The sequence below is a fragment of the Empidonax traillii genome, unplaced genomic scaffold (assembly GCF_003031625.1).
Source record: "Empidonax traillii isolate 1590-97213 ecotype Southwest subspecies unplaced genomic scaffold, ASM303162v1 scaffold954:size226960, whole genome shotgun sequence".
Classification (NCBI taxonomy): domain Eukaryota; kingdom Metazoa; phylum Chordata; class Aves; order Passeriformes; family Tyrannidae; genus Empidonax; species Empidonax traillii.
The window spans coordinates 58,456-74,133 of NW_020956147.1; the positions used below are offsets into that span (position 1 = coordinate 58,456).

The 15,678-nt window shown below is 48.0% G+C and overlaps 1 protein-coding gene across 2 annotated transcripts in view; it reads left to right on the plus strand.

Annotated features, from left to right (window-relative positions):
- The first annotated feature begins 6,712 nt into the window (after positions 1–6,712).
- The window catches only part of KCNJ1 (potassium voltage-gated channel subfamily J member 1), a 16,741-nt gene continuing 7,775 nt past the window's right edge, over positions 6,713–15,678 (plus strand). The window contains exons 1-2 of one of the 2 annotated variants that reach the window (XM_027903268.1): positions 6,713–6,862; positions 8,465–8,539. The gene's annotated coding sequence lies outside the window, so the exon portion shown is untranslated. Of the gene's footprint in view, positions 6,863–8,464; positions 8,540–8,918; positions 8,986–15,678 lie in introns of those variants that run through there. The other variant, XM_027903269.1, reaches the window with a different exon arrangement.

The following is a 15,678-nucleotide window of genomic DNA, read 5'->3' on the forward strand; positions in this document are numbered from 1 at the left end:
TCATAAATCCCTGTGGCTCTGGGGGATTAGACATGACAAAAACTTTGTAAGGGGAAAACTTTAGCACAAAGACATCGGGTTATGGACTCACTGTAAGAGGAAGAGCAGGGGACTGTCTCATCTACCCAGCCAAGTCATTGAACCTGTTAGGGCACTATCAGGTCAAGAGAGATCAGGTGACCCTGAGATTAGCTCAGCTGGTTGGAGCATGGTGCTAATAACACTAGGGTTGTGGGTCATTCCCATGACAGTTGGACTCAATGATCCCTGTGGGCCTCCTCCAGCTCAGAATATTCTGTAAATATTCCGTGAGACAGCTGTTTCAGAGCTGGCTAAATTCCTATTCCAGCACTAAGGCAGAGGCTCTAAAACCAGAGCAACTTGTCCAAAACCAACGCAGGAAGAGCCCAGCTGGAGTTGTGCCCACCCTGCCACTGCCCCCACAGAGACCATGGATTTCCAACCTGCACACAGGACAACACCCCAGTGGATGCTTTCACTGCTCATGACGTGCTGATACTTGAGGCTGCTCTCCCTCCCCCAGTGTGGCAGCAGCTCTCCCTGTGCCACCCAGCCTGTTCTCACTGCCCTCCTGACTCGCCCAGATGGGTTCACTCAGCTGTAAAACAGCCCTTCTCTACAGGGCTGTTTCTGACGTTCTGACCTTCAGAAGCCAGGCCAGGCTTTTGGCACGATTGTCTGGTAAATGCACTCCTGTAAAGAGAACACGGAGCCAGGGCTTCACTCCTGTAAAGAGAGAGAGGTACCTGCAGTGCTTTGCTGAGGGGGAGAGCCCAGGATGCTCCGTGTTTCTTCCTTTTGATGACAGCAACCACACACAGAATGAACGGCAACTTCCACGGGAACAGTGGGGAGGGTGTCAGCCCCGAGGAACAAGGACAGAGCTCCCACCCAGCTCTGTTGTCAGCAGGTGAAGGGCCAGCTGTGGAGTTGCTGCAGGGCTGCAGCTCCCCCAGCACTGCCTGCCTGGCACACAGAGCCTTCAGCCAGGCTTGCAGCCGCTCAGCAGTGCCTGGCTCCTGCATCCAGCTCTCCCTGCGGAGGCTCTGCCTGAATTTCACAAGGCCAGGCTCCACGGGACTGTGAACTCCACTCAGCCAGCAATCAAAGATAACCCTTTTCCCAGTGAAAGAACAGAACAAAGAGCATAAAACATGTGCAGAGGATTTGCTGATTTCTTCACTACCCTGTCGTGTGTCTTCGCTGCCTCCGGGACCTTATTCCTGCTCTTGGGAAATGACTAAACAAACAATCATTCCATACAACTTGCTCACTTCCTTGCTGTGCCTCACTCCGTGGGCTCCATCCAGCCCAGGATCTGCAGAGGGATTCCAGCAGAGCTCTCATGCCTTCACAGGATGTGCTCTCACTTTCCTCGTGGCTCCCAGGAGGGATCAGTGCCTGACTTCAGTGGGTCAGGATATCAAACCAGGCTTTCTACCTTCTTTGCCTTTCTCCACCTGGTTTATCATCTGTGAAAAATAGGATGATGACTGTCCTGTGTCTTTTTCTCCCTCCCCTGCAATCCCAAAGAGAGGCTGAGTTTCATTTATTAATGCTGACAGGGTCCGTGGAGACTTGCAGATAAAGACACTCGCTGTGAAGCAGAATAAAATCTACCTTGCAGAAGGATTGTGCTTTACTATTTCTTCTCAAAGCATCTGCTGGCATTGTTGAAAATAAACCCAGCAGTAATAATCAAACAAACAAAGCCTCAGTCTAACAGTCTGTGAAGTGCAGCCAAGGGCTGTCAGGTAAACAGGCAACAGATGGAATGAATTCCTGAAGATGGAGGAAAGAGAGGGCTAAAATGGTCAATTGGCCATTGACCAAAAAAGTGACCTTAGAGATAGATCCCAAGGGGGACATGACCACCGTCAGAAGGTCCTGCTGCAGAGGAAAACAGAAGGGGCACAGAATATCTGAGAGCCTTTGAGGAGCAGCAAGATCAACTCGTTGGATTGTCAAGGGACTTAAAGAACAGCAGTACAAAGGATGGCCACTGTTGTGCAAAAGATAACTCAGTGTTACAGCTACACAGAACTCGTCCTTTCCTCAAAGCACGAAGGGTGGGATCACTGAGGCACAGACAACAGGTTTACCAAAAGTTCCCATCTGGTTCTCCAGAGCTAAACTTCATATTCTGTTCTCAGCTGAATTTTGCGGGGGAATATTTACCACAGCCCCAGAAAGACAACTGAAAGTAAAGCCAAATATACCCTAATCTGGGCACTGCTGTTGGTACATTCTCCTGGCAGACAAGAGACTGTCCCCATGCCTGCTGGAGCTGCTGGGCCACCCTCTCCTTATCAAGATCTCAGGCTCAAGTGCTCAGAGTGTTGTCACATGCTCCAAAGAAAGCCGGTGGCAAGGCAGCCCTGTGCTCCCAGCAAGCCTGGATCCCACAGCCTGGGATGGTGTGGGCACAACACCTTGAGACCAACATTTCAGAAACATCTTAGTGCCTTGAGAACAGCTTGGACTTGCATAAATGCCTTTTCAGAGCTTCCAGAAGCGTGTTTGGTTGGAAAGCAGTGTGTGAGAGGAGACACGCAGAGGATGAAATGAGGTGTGATCCCACTTTAAGGCGTCACACCAACTGATTAATTTTAGCTCAGAAAAACCTTGGGAGAGCACAGTGAGTACCTGGGACATCTGTGCTTGTTCTTCCACCCAGTTAATAACCATGGACACCGAGCTGCAGACAGTAACTAACACTTTTAATGCCATCGTGTATCAGAGGGGTGAGAGCTCTAATGTCCCACAGAAGCCTGAAGTTACCAGGCAAACCCAGCTGAAAATCTAGAAACAAAACTTCCCCAGGTCTGAACTGGGCACCAGTTGTTCCACGACCACAAACACCTTCCTCCACACAGTGTTTCAAAATTCTGTTTTTCTACCTTCAAGTAGAAAGACTTCAGATCCCTCTGAATCAGGTACCAATGTCACTGTTCAGGACACTAACTCATGTTTTCCATCCCAGATTCCTTTGCTTAGGCATGCAGAGAAGAGACAAGGTGACAAGGACACAGCTGCCAATGTGGGAATATGGTTTTTTACCAAAACAAACCTTACCTTTTCTTCCATATGCTTAGCTTAATGTTTTAAAAGTGATGAGAAAAGGGAAGTGACTCCTGGTTTGAGACCCTCCATGTCTGTGCCCTCTACCCAAGGTGCCACTGGCTCCCTGATCCTGCTCTGTGACCGATCCACGGTGATGGATTCACTCTCCCCCCTGGCACTCCTGTCCCCTGCCAAGCAGCTGAGTTACAAGTAAATCCAGGGAATGAGCTTTTCTCCTTAGCACCCAGGGAGCGGCTGGAGCTGTGTCAGGGCAGGCTCAGGTTGGACACGGTGGGATTGTTGGGGTGTCTGTGCAGGGCCAGGGGTCGGGTTCCATGATCCTGTCAGCATGTTCTGTGATTCCCTGATTCTCTGGTGACTCTGCAGTGGGATCTCCCCCCCGTGACGTCCCTGGGAAGGTTCCCCTCTCCCAAGCCCCCCTGCTCTGTGCAGAGGAGGGCAGAGAACACGAGGCCTCTCTTGCTGCTCAACCCCTGGCTCTGACTCCGAGGGGTTAAACACCACCAGCCCCTGCCTTGCAGGATTTCCACAGGCATTGCCAAGCCAGCACCACAACCAGCCTTGTTCTTGCATTTCAATCAGCCTATGCATTTAAATTTTGTCATTAGAGGTAGCAGAGGAGGACAAGGCCTCCAACAACCTGCTGTCTAAAAGACTGCAGAAGACCGAAGTGATTACAAAGCTTTTACTTTCATTAGCAGCAAGGCTTGAAGGTGCTGCAAGGCACGAGGGACACAATCAACTTCATCTGCAAGACTGTTCTTCCATTTCAGACACAGATATTTACGCTCCCTCCAAGCCTCTGTGCAGAGCTGTTCATAATTTAGGGAAGGCTGGCGGCGAAACCAAGGGGAGCAAAACCCCAGTTCTCACATTTCTCTCGGCTTGTTCACAGCAAAGATGGTTTGGGGAGTGACTCCCAAGCGTTCAGCCATCAGAATGAGTGCTCAGCTGCCAGAGTGAATGCTCAGCCTCCCGTTTCTGCTCCGCTCCCTCCAACGAGCTCGGCGCGCTGCTCAGAACCGGAAGGATGGAATCGCCTCTCCCGGGACTGCAATGAAATTGCAGCGGATTCCAACTCCCTCCCCGCGGTGAGCACAGAGTAAATAACTCCTGGGAGGCTGCCAGCACAGCTACACCGAGGTTAATGAATAAACAACCGCCCGCAGCACCGACTTCCCCGCTCTTAAAATATATATCTTTGGTTCCATCTTCGGGAGGACTCCTCTCCTATAAATAACCATTCCAAGAGATAAAGGCATTAATTTTTTTTTTTTTTCTTTGACAGAAGAGAGGTTATCAACATTTTTTCAGAAAAACTGCTCTTAGGCAAACAACAGGCTCTTCATAGAGCTTTTTATAGAAAATGTTGACTTTGTCGTGGAAAACAGAACACTGGAAACCAAGAAGATGCAAATATAGAAAGGGACATTCTGGAAATGTTTTCCTCATTTCTTCCTGATGGGAGATGATCTCAAAGCATACATTTCCAGGAAAACAACGAAGGAAGCTTGGAAAAGGGGAGATTGCTGTGAATTAGAATCCTGAGGTCACTGCTGAAAATAGGATTCAACTGCTTGGTTATGGATGCGTTTTTGGAAACATTACCCCAGGTGTATGACCAGTTTAATCTAACTATTGAAATTAATTTAATTAATAGCATTGAATTAATTTATTGAATAATCAGTTTAACCAACACAATAGCTCAGATTTCCAAGAGTGCCTTGGGTGATTTGGGATGTCCAACATGAAAGACAGCGAGGAGAAGTCACTTTGCAGTGCAGTTTGTGGGAGTCTCTGCCATTCCAGGGGGCTCAGAGCACCTTGGAGTCATTTGTCACTTGTGCAAATCTAGGTCATTTCCTCCCCTCCTCCTGCTCTGCTTTTTTTCATGCCAAATATAGAACGAATTTTCTGGCTTCAGACTGAATCAAGTTGTTAATTACACTCTTTCCTAAAAACCTGCCATTGAAATTCACTTGGGGAGTCTCTGAAAGCTGGGGAAAGCTATTCTTTCTTACAATATTCTTTTGACATGTCTTAGAGGAAAAGGGAAGAAAGCCCATTTGCTTTTAATTTCTCTGTTTTGAGGATGATATTTAACAGAAGTAAATCCCTTTAAGGGCTCAGTTATGCTCTTTGAAGCCAGTGGGGGGAAAAAAAAATCCCATTGAGTTCCCTTGCAAGGGAGGCAGCTTACTGCTTTGAAAAGTGATGTTAAACAATCTGCAGGATGCTGTGTGACGCAAGGGAATTCATTTGTGCCGAGAGGTGACAAAAGTGGGAATCCTACATGTGCTGGGAGTGGTATAAAAATAACCAGATTATTTCAGGGTCTGCCTCATCAATTAGCTCCTGGTCAAAGGATGTGGAGCAATTCCATGCTCAGTTCCTGGTGCTATAAAAGCCTCTGTGTGTTGGTGTAACACACCTGCCTCCCAGGAATGCTGAGAGGTGGAACAGATGGATTAACATGCTTTGGAGACGAAAAGTGCTGCCTGAGTGTCTCCATTTATTATTAATGATGGAGCCATTAAAACAATGGGATGGATAATGACAGTTAATTCTTGTATCAGGGCTTTTGTCTTCAGAACACCCCGGGGCAAACACTGGTGTCACTGAGTCACAAAGCTGCTCTTGGTTTCAACTCTGAGCAGATCTGGCTCTGCCCGAGCCTTAAAGAAAGTTTTTAACATACAAATCCTGTTCCCAGCTTCCTCAAGGCTCAGAGATTCCTGTCTCCACCTGTCCCTGGAGGTGGCCAGAAGCAGTGGGTGCTTATTGCCTTAAACCCAAGGGAAGAGCAGCTTCCAGACTGGGCATCGTTGAGGGAAGAACTCGTTTATTTATTTATGGTAGGGGCTCCAAAAAGTAGGGATGCAAACTTCCCCAGCCATCCAAGCCCTCTCTCTACTGATGGAGAGGGATGGGCACCTCTGCAGGGCAGTATCTGTCTTAGAGGGAGAACAAATGCCTTCTGAGCACAAGGGGAACCAGAACTGGCTTTGGTCCACCTCATTTTTATGTGCCTACAGGTGAGTGGGAAGATTCCAGGCTTAAGTCACTTCTCCCTTAGGATGCAAAGGGTTGAGAACTACAAGAGATGCACATTTCTTTAGGCTCCCAGATGACAGCAATGCAGGGAGAGCAACAGCAGCCTCACAGCAATGAGGTGGCTCCTGCAGTCCCTCCTCTGCAAAGAGTCCCAGATGGAATTCAAGTTTCAGCTCAAATCTAGGAAGGAAAGTCTAAGCAGGAATTTGGGCAAGGACACACTCAGTTCACAGAGCACAGACCAACTAAATCAAGATGCAAAGGGTTCTGCAGAATATAGGGGGTGTCCAGAGGCGTCTGGGTCTTGCCAAAGCAAAGGGAAGGCTGATCCTCACAAGTGGCCACGACACGAGATGGGCCAAGAGGTTTAGATGGTGCTGACAGGAGGAGTAAGAGCAGCTTCCCCAGGTAATATTTTCTCTGCCTTCAGCAGCTCAACACTTGCACTGAGTTTTCCCCTCCATACCTGTGTCTCTGACATCCCAGGCACACGTTAATGAGCCATTGCATATAGATGAGCTGGCAACCAGTCTGAGCTGCCACGGCCACGCATAAAAGCCCAAGAGGGCCCTGGGCTCTCCTCCTCCAGCACAGGAGCTGTTGGACCCATGTTCTGGGGAAGTTCTGTGGTCTGAAAGGGCCACAAAGCTGGGCAGATTTTCTCCCCCCTCCCTCCTGTGCTGACCTTCACTGCTGACACAAGGTAAGAGGCTCACTGCCACAATGCTTTCTTGGGAACTGCAAAAATCCCCAATATTGCCTGGCTCGGGATTGTCTTGTCAGGGAATCAGAAAGTCCTTTTCTTGTGGGATGGGATGTTTGGATTCCAGTCTGCCTTGCCACTGGTTCACCTTTGCTTGGGCAACCCCTCTTGCTGGTTCTCTGCCTCGGTTTCTGCTCCCACAGAACGGGCTGTGAGGAAAACTTTGCCACAGGGAACCTCTGCATCTGCTGTGGCCATCCAGGATAGCAAAGGCAGAACATTCAGGCATTGCTCTTCTCTGGGAACGCTGGGTGGATTTGGGGCAGTGACACGGAGCTGGAAGGGCCTTAAAATAACAGCTTTGTGAGCAAGGAGGGTGGGATAAGCTGGTACAAGCTCCCAGCATATTAGAGTTGTGTGGGAACTGTTGTTTTTAACCCTGTACTAGCAGCAGCCACGAGGTCTTCACCTCACAGTAACTTAAGAGCAAAGCATGTGTAACTGGGCTTAATGAGGAGCAGCTACTGATTTTCACAGCTGTACCTGAAATTAAGGTGTTTCAGTCCCCCAGCACCAACAAGTCCCCATATTCAGCTGCACAGAGACGTAAAGAGGTTCTCAAAACTCCTGTTAAAACTAAGTAACCACCCCAAAATTATCTCCCACTTTGGGCACGACAACGTGTAGTGCATGGTTCGCTTCCTTAATCTCACACTCAATTACTTTTCTCAACCCATATAAACATCAGCAGGGAAAGGGAAAAATCTGCATACGTGTTAGTAATAAATTTAAAAATCAGGGCATACCACTTAAGGGTTGACTTGTCAGAAAATGGTAATTAAAAGTGTTCCAGCTGACAGTGCTGCTTTAATGAATTATTAGTAATGTTCTCTGAGAGCATTGGATGAAAGACACCATAAGAGTTCTTACTTAAACAAACCAATTTTCTGCATGATGCAGCCTGGCCGCACAAGAGGAGGAAAATCTCCATTACAGAATCAAATTGCAAAAATAACCAAGTAATGGTTGGAATGATCAGGAAGGAACAAGTCCCCATTCTGTGCTGATTGCCTCTATTTCCTATACCACAGCCTTTTCCCATAGGTGCTGAGATAATAACCACCATTATTTTCTTAAATCCTGTTTTGGATAATGTGTGCTCACTCCAGAGGCTGCTGGATCCCAACCCAGCCTTGCCTGGTTGAGCACAGGGGGGCTGGACAAGGCAGCTCAGACACTTGGGTGAGGAGGTGGATGCTGGGGGTGGATGCAGAGGGCATGGACTCTTTGGGTCTTTACATCTCACCATCACCAAGTGCCCAGTGGCTCTTTGTGCCCGTCACTGTTCAGTTCTTGTTCCAGACAAACCCAAGCTTGGTGAGCTGGGGAAAGTGTGGGGAGGGCTTGGAAACACAGCCCTGTTTAGGGGAAGCAGTGAGGGCAAAGGGCTCTAAGCCTTAATCATGGATTTGTATTTGGGTGTGAAGGGGCTGGGAGCTGCTGGGGGTGGGGGGGTGGAAAGAGGCTCTCATGCCTCATTTCCCTTTTCTGAGCTGGTTTCCAGCCCCATCCAGATTTGTTGTTTGTCCTTGGCTGTTTCAGGAGAAATGTAAGAGGGTGCAGCTCTGGGAATCCACCTTTCTTGGCAGAAGTTCTGTGGACACCCCCCTAGAGCTGGTAAGCAGGGATGGCCCTGGGGTAGCTGGATGGGTCCTGGAGGAGGGGGGATTGTGGTGAAGGCACTTTCCAGCAGAGGAGTTCAGAGCCCCCTGTGTTCCAGCTGTTACCAGCAGCTCACCTCAACTCCAGGGTCTCTGGACCAGCAGGAATTAGGGGAGTTTGCCACAGGAATGCAGTTTTACCTTCTAGGCTGACACAGACCTGTTGTCTGTTCCGTGGGCAGCACTACCCCCAAAAAAGCTGCCCTAGCCCTACATCCCCTGCCCTTGGAGCAGGGCTGCAGCTCAGCCTGCCCACAGCAGAAAAGGAGCTTTAGAGCTCAGATCCAGAGGGCTTTGTTCCCCCCCCCAAAAGGTGTTCACGAGTCCTCTCTCCAGAGCTGGGAGCACGCTGGGGCTGAGGGGCCGATGAGTTCCCACACTCCGTGCTGAGACCTCACAGAGGTAAGAGGGGTTTGTTCCTTTCTTCCTTCCACCAGGCAGGGTTTGGACATGTGAGCATTCCGTGTGAAATGCAGAGGTATTTCAGCTGGCTCCTGCTTTAATAAACCCTCTGTGCTCTAGGGAGAAATGTGCTCAGGGGAACCACCACACAGGTCACAAACAGCAAAGGTATTGCTGGAAGCCCTGAGAATGTCCAGCCCAAAGAGGAAAACAAGCAGTTACACCAGTGGCAGGTGCACCACAGCAAACAGCCCCTTAGCCCTGGGTGGACACCTTGTGTGGGAATGTTTGCTGACACTGAGAGAAACTCATCTCACTTCCTTTTTCCATTTCATTTTGGAGGTTGTGTCTGATCTTGTGCTCACACAGCCTGGTGTTGGCCCAGTGAGATGAGATGCTCCTTCAGTCCTCAAATGTAATCTGTAACTCCAGTGCCTGCAGTAAATCCTTCACAGGGTTTACACCATTTTAGTGGGATTCTGGAAACCCTCCAGGACACCCCCAGGTTTGCTGCATAATCGAGTTCTGCTTGAACGACAGCAACTGATACAAAGATTTTAAAAGCTCGTTAGTGTCTGAGGCAAGAGCTGCACTTTGGGAAGTAATTTAGTCTCGGGTTCAAATTAGGCAATTAACAGAGGCAGAAACTCAAAATAGGAGTCTTGGTACGTTGTGCAGCTGGTGATCCAGGGAAGTTTGGAGCAATTCACCTCGAGGTGCCAGTTCTGACAACCCAGGGTGGCTCTGAGGCACCTGAGCCACCAAAGTGGGCACCTCAGTGAAGTTCCCTCAGGTTGCTTGAATGAACTGACACCACTGAAAATTCCAACCAGATTTAAGCTCCTAAATGAATGGGAAAGATGTAAGATGCCTGAGCAGGATAAACTGTATTTCCCCCTGGAATTGAGACAGTAGGAGCTGTGTTAAAGGATATCTAAGAATTTGACATTTTCTGTCTGGTTTTGTCTGGAGCAGAAGGACCTCCTGCAGGAAATACATTAGATGCTGAACAGTAAGAGGCAGAAAGAGCCACTGGGCACTTGGTGATGGTGTAATTTAAATACAAAGCCTTGCACAGTGTGGGAACTCATCGTAAATCTAAACTTAAAACTTTCCTTTGCAAAAAGGACCTGCAAATCAGCTTAATGTTTGTCCACCTGCAAACCCCTCTGTTCCACTCCTTGCTGAGAATATTAAGATATTATGCATGCAGAAGCTTTTTCCCCTTCCTGGATAATAAACAAGTTTCTTCTAGGACAGAAATTGGGCATCTCTTATTCAAATTCTCCTAAGATTTGTGCTCCATTACAGTTCTGAGCCCAGGAAGCTGCTTCTGCTGCCACAGCATCACATTCAAGACATCTCAAAACTTTGCAGTCATTGAATTTTTCCTCCAATACCCTCGTTTCTCTTCCATCTTGTGAGAAGGTGGGGAAACAGGCACAGAGGGGAGAATATTTGTCCCATAGGACAGAAAAAAGTCGGAAAAGTCAGGAACTGAGCTCAACTATTTGGACTCTGGGAAAATGCTTTATCACTTGACTGTATTTTCTAGGTCCTGCAGCCAAAAGGCATTTTATTAGGACAGATTAGTTTGGTTCTGGGTTGAGACACAGAATGCTCCCTCAGTTTACTCCTTGCTGTGAAATAGCAAGGAACAGAATGAGCTGAATACTGGTCTCTGACCCTGGTAATAAGTTGATTTAATTGGATTTGATTTTTCAAATGTAACATCTCAAGTCAGCCATAAACTCTGGAATTAGCATAGCACGTCTCAGCACAGGAGAGAGATTTTCAAGGAGCAGAAGGAGATGAAGTCCATGGCCAATGAATTTCAAATTACACCGAGGATGAACTCAGCCATATGCATGTCAAACTAAAACTGTGCAGGCTCTGAGAGCAGCAAGCAGCAAAGTTATTAATGGCTCATATTTGCTATTAGGAATGCAAAGGAGCTGCTTTGCACCCAGTTTGTTCAGATGTCTCTTCACATCAATGACCCATGTGACGGGTCAATAATTCACTCAGTGCACACTGAAAGCCAAGAATGTCTCGCAAGTCAATTATACTTAAATAAATAATTAGGAGAACAGAAGGAACTGAAGGATTGGTCTAGAAAAAGCTCTGCTGGTGAAATACTGCATATCCCAGGAAAAACAGAGTATTCCTGGCTTTAGATCTTCAGCTCGTGTTCCCCAGTGCCTTCAAAGGGTGCTTGCCCCTGAAAGCAGAAAATGGCCTTAAAAGGGGAAATTTTGAGTTTCAGTATTTCGGGGAATAATCAGGTTCCTGTGTAACTAAAAGCTGTTTGCTTCCTGCAGGAGATGTGGGGGAAAGTAGGACATTAGGCAAATAGCTGCCTCCTGAGACTTGATCCTCAGAATTTGTTCCTGAAATTTGTTCAGCTTTCATGGCATTAAACTGTAATAAATCCCAGGAACATTTCACCCAATCTCTGGGCACGAGCGGGCAAAATTGGCTTCATCAGACCTTGCAGGAAAAGAGCAGCAAATGCCTTTATAAAGCAGCTCTTGCTGCAGCTGGGAGCCTCTGGAATCAGCCTTTTTCACAGCCCACGTCTTGGGACCTCTCAAAGCCGTGGCAGGGGTGGCAGGGTGAGCTGCTGATGCCTCCTCTGGAGTGCTGGCTGTTATCCCACAGCAGCTGGGGGGAGGGAGCTGTGGAGGTGAGGCTGTGATGGGACAAGATGTGTCTGGAGAGGCTGTAGAAAATCATCAAAATCAGGCTTCAGGAACCAGAGGCGGGGCAAAACCTGTCAATCACAGCACTTGGGATGGAAAGGAATCTTCCAAACCACCGGTGTGTGACACTCTTATTGCTGAGCCTGGACTGATTGAATGCACAGCATCAGCCAGCGAGGGCCAATCTGTGGAGCTGCTCCTGCATGACAGACGTGCAGGGAGCAGAGAGAGGGGCAGGGAAGATCAACAGGTAGCAGATGATGTGCTCCAGTGTCAGCTCAGCACATCAGATGGGCAGAGACAAAAGGAATTCATGGAGCAGAGGGCCTGTGTTATCCCAAAGGGTACAAGGGAAGGTGCATCCGTTGAGGAATGCAACAAATCCTTTCCCTTTTGGGCAATTCCAGGGGGCCACCAGAGGTTTCTTTGCTTTGTGGATGTTCGGTGGGAATTAAGAGGTTCCAACCATCCCCTGTGGTGCCACTGTAGCCCACCTGACTTTGGTTACAGCCAGAGGGGGGGGTCTTTGGGCTTCTGAGGTAAAAAACAACTTCAGAAACTTCAGTCCAAAATGCCTATTAATGGAAAGCGAGTCTGGAACGATATTCCTTTCAACACATCTGCTGAAAAACTTCTGAATGGGAGGCAGGACACGCTCAGAGGAGCTTGACACGTGCAAATATCCCTGTGTAAGAGAAACTCCGACCCTCAGTACGGAAATTCAAGAAACAAAGACAGCTCAAGTGGAAAACAAAGCCAGATCCAAACAGCAGCAGAGCCAGGAACAGAGAAATAGCAAGAGAACTAATAGTAGAAAAGACTTGCATAAACTGTGTATCAGTGGGATTTACTATGAGAATGCTGTTATTGAAGGAAGGTGCTCAGTAATGAGCAGCAGCACAGAATTTAGGCTTCAGTGCAGCCTTTAATGCCTGGCAACTGAGACAGGCAGAGATGGAAAACTACTTTACACACAGTTCAGTGATAGAAATGATCCAAGGGAAGAGCTACACACACACACACACTTTCATCTTGAGAGAAAGCCTTCCTCACTTTGTTCTCTGTTTACATGAAGAAAGTGATAAAGTATGAAAGAACTGCCTTTCTATATGGAAAAAATAGCAATAATTTCTATTAATAGCCCACCACTGCTCCTGAAAGATCTCAAAATACTTCAAGTGGCAGCTGCGTTCAGGGATCAGCAGTTACTACTGATGCATCAAGCTGCTCTGACAGAGCAGGGCAGCCCAGAATTTGTAATAAAGAAACTCTTTACAGTGTGAAACCCCATTCTCAACCTTAAAATAGCCTGACAGTTGCATGTAAAACGGTGCAATTATTCTTATTTCCTTTGCAGACAGGGAATGTGAGTTAGAAACATCAGAGCACAGAGTCAGGGCCACAGCTCAGCAACTGCCTCTTTCCAGATGAATCTTCACCCATCTCAGGGGAGGCTGCAGAGAGCAGCTCCCACCTGGCAGCTCCTGTGGTTCCTCTCCAAGCCTTTCCTCTCCCAGTCCCACTGCTCAGGGCTTGGCATTCCCAATGGAAACCTGGCAGAGCAGGGGTTGAGTCTGGCTTATCAAGGCCAACGTGATAGCCCCTATCTGGGCTGCTCTGCTTGGGTTACTGGCAGCAAACCAGCACAGCAGGGTGGGAGTTTTGCCAGTTTAGAAATCAAAGTCACCTTGATAACCAGCAGAGACTGGGCTGCTGGAATGAGCACCTGGATAAAGGTGAGGACAGTGCTCTTCCCGTCGCAGGGAAATATTCCCGACTGGGTTTTTCCCTGGTGGAATAAGCAGGTGAAAGATTGCAGCAGAGCAATGATCTCACAGCCTGAAATCCATCCCAGGAGCTGCAGGCATCTTTCTGGAGCACAGACAGTCTGGATCCTGGACACAGAGCTGCCTGCTGCAGGGTCACCCAGTTTGGATGTTTATTTGCCTTCTCCTCGTCTCCCTCGGGTTCCTGCTCGGGGATTATCCCAGACCTGACAAGGAGTCCATCAAATGCTGTCTCTGGGTCTGAGTGTGTGACCACAGCAGGGCCAGCAGGACCCTTGTAGTTTATTCTGAGTATTTCTTTACCATGTCTCTGCTCCAGAGCTGGAATTGGCTGTTCTCTGAAATACTGGGAGGAGACTTTATATCACAGCAAATTTGCTTTCTTGCTTTTGTTCCTTTGGCACAGACAGAGCAGCTTCCTGCTCCTCTTGTGCACTGAGAGAGCAGAACCTCCTTCCAAAGCTGCTCAATATGTGTTTTCTGCCAGCACTGCTCCCCCCTCCCAGAGCTGGGTCTTTTTTTGGGCTGGTACAAAGGTGCAGCCAGTTTAAATTTACCGTAACTTTGGACAGAAAGGCTGCACAGAAGCTTTGATATGACAAGGCAGTGGTGAATACTGAGATCCCCCGAGCTCAGGTGGCAGGGCAGGGGCAGAGCAGCCTTCACAGGAGGTTTTATCTGGGGGAAGTGTCTCTTGCTGTGTCACTGATCCCACAACCAACACAGACCCTCTGGCCACACCGTGCTGGTGACTGAGGCTTGACATTGCCAACCTGGAGGAACAGAACCTCGAGTTAATGATTGAAGGCCTTAAATGCCTGAGCAGAGAACAGCAGGATGAGGGAATGTGCAGACCTGAGGGAATGTGCAGACCTGAGGGAATGTGCAGACCTGGCTCACATGACTCTGCCATTTCCCCCGTGGCTCTCGGGGGTGTTTGTGCAGCTCTGCCTTCCAGTCCAGGCTGGGAGTTCTTCGAGTATAGGTGGGTGCTGCTCCCACACTTTCAGATTCCATCTGCCTTTCCCACACACTGGGAGTGCAGTGCCTCTGTCAGGCAACGGGGAGGAGAAGTAACCAGACAAAACCTGCCTTTCTCCATTAAAAGTTTCCCGCTAAAAGCAACGAGTTTTATTTTCCAGAATTCTCAACCCCTCAAAATCAATTCTCCTAAAGTAGAATACAAAACTAGCACAGCACTGTTGGTGAGTTAAATCCTGATTTTTTCTCATGCAGCCACAACAACATGTCACACACAAGTCCACTGCAATGAGGATTTTCTTTCTTTTTTTTTTTTTTCCTGAAGAAAAATCCCCAAAGATATCATTTGCTTGAAAAGTCATTCCTCCCAGAGAGCCACTTCCTACTGAAAATTTAATATTTTTGGTAGAAACTTGAAACAGAAACAGTTCTGTTGAGAAATCCTCCTGTAAAGGCAGCTCCAAGTTCCAAGTTCTCTGTCTCCAGGGGCAAGGAAACCAGCTTGGCTGCACAGCTCCTGGTGCCCCCTGGATTCTCTACCAGAGCAGAAGGTGCTGTGGGAGATACAGTCTAACCATGGAATTAGCTCAGCACTGCAAAAATATCAAATAATGACATTTTCCTGGATGTCAGTGAGGTGATTGCTGCTCAGAAGTGCTGGCAGATGTTTCTGTGTTGATAGAGATGTCCTACAAGGGTCACATTTCTGGTGAGGGGCTGCCAGGGAGGGGCTGGGGGCACAAGGGAATGTTATTTCTGTACTTTCACCAAAACCTTCCCCTTGTTTGTGTATCAGACAAGTCCTTCCCTCTCCACTCAGCTGAAGCCTTCAGTCTCTCCCCCAGTAAATGCAGCCATGGATTAATTTCTGTGCAGCGCTAATTACAGTATTATTAATTGCTAACAATGACAGTAATGTCTTTATTGCTGTAAATCCTTTATTTATACATCTGAAGTAAGTATTTTAACCTTTGAGGACCCCAAACACGTCTAAGCTTTCAGAAAACAAGATTTGCTCGAGTCTCCAGTGCTGCAGTGCCTGTTCTTTCATTTATTCATGTGCCTGTGTTGCCATGAATGAATTATTTCAGTCAGCTTTGTGAGGGAAACCAGGACATGAGGGAAAGAGGGAGGGAAGGAAGGGAAGGAAAGAAAGGAAAGGAAAGGAGGGAAAGGAAGGAAGAAATGGAGTAGTGTATGTCCTTGTTGGGATGGGCTGGGAC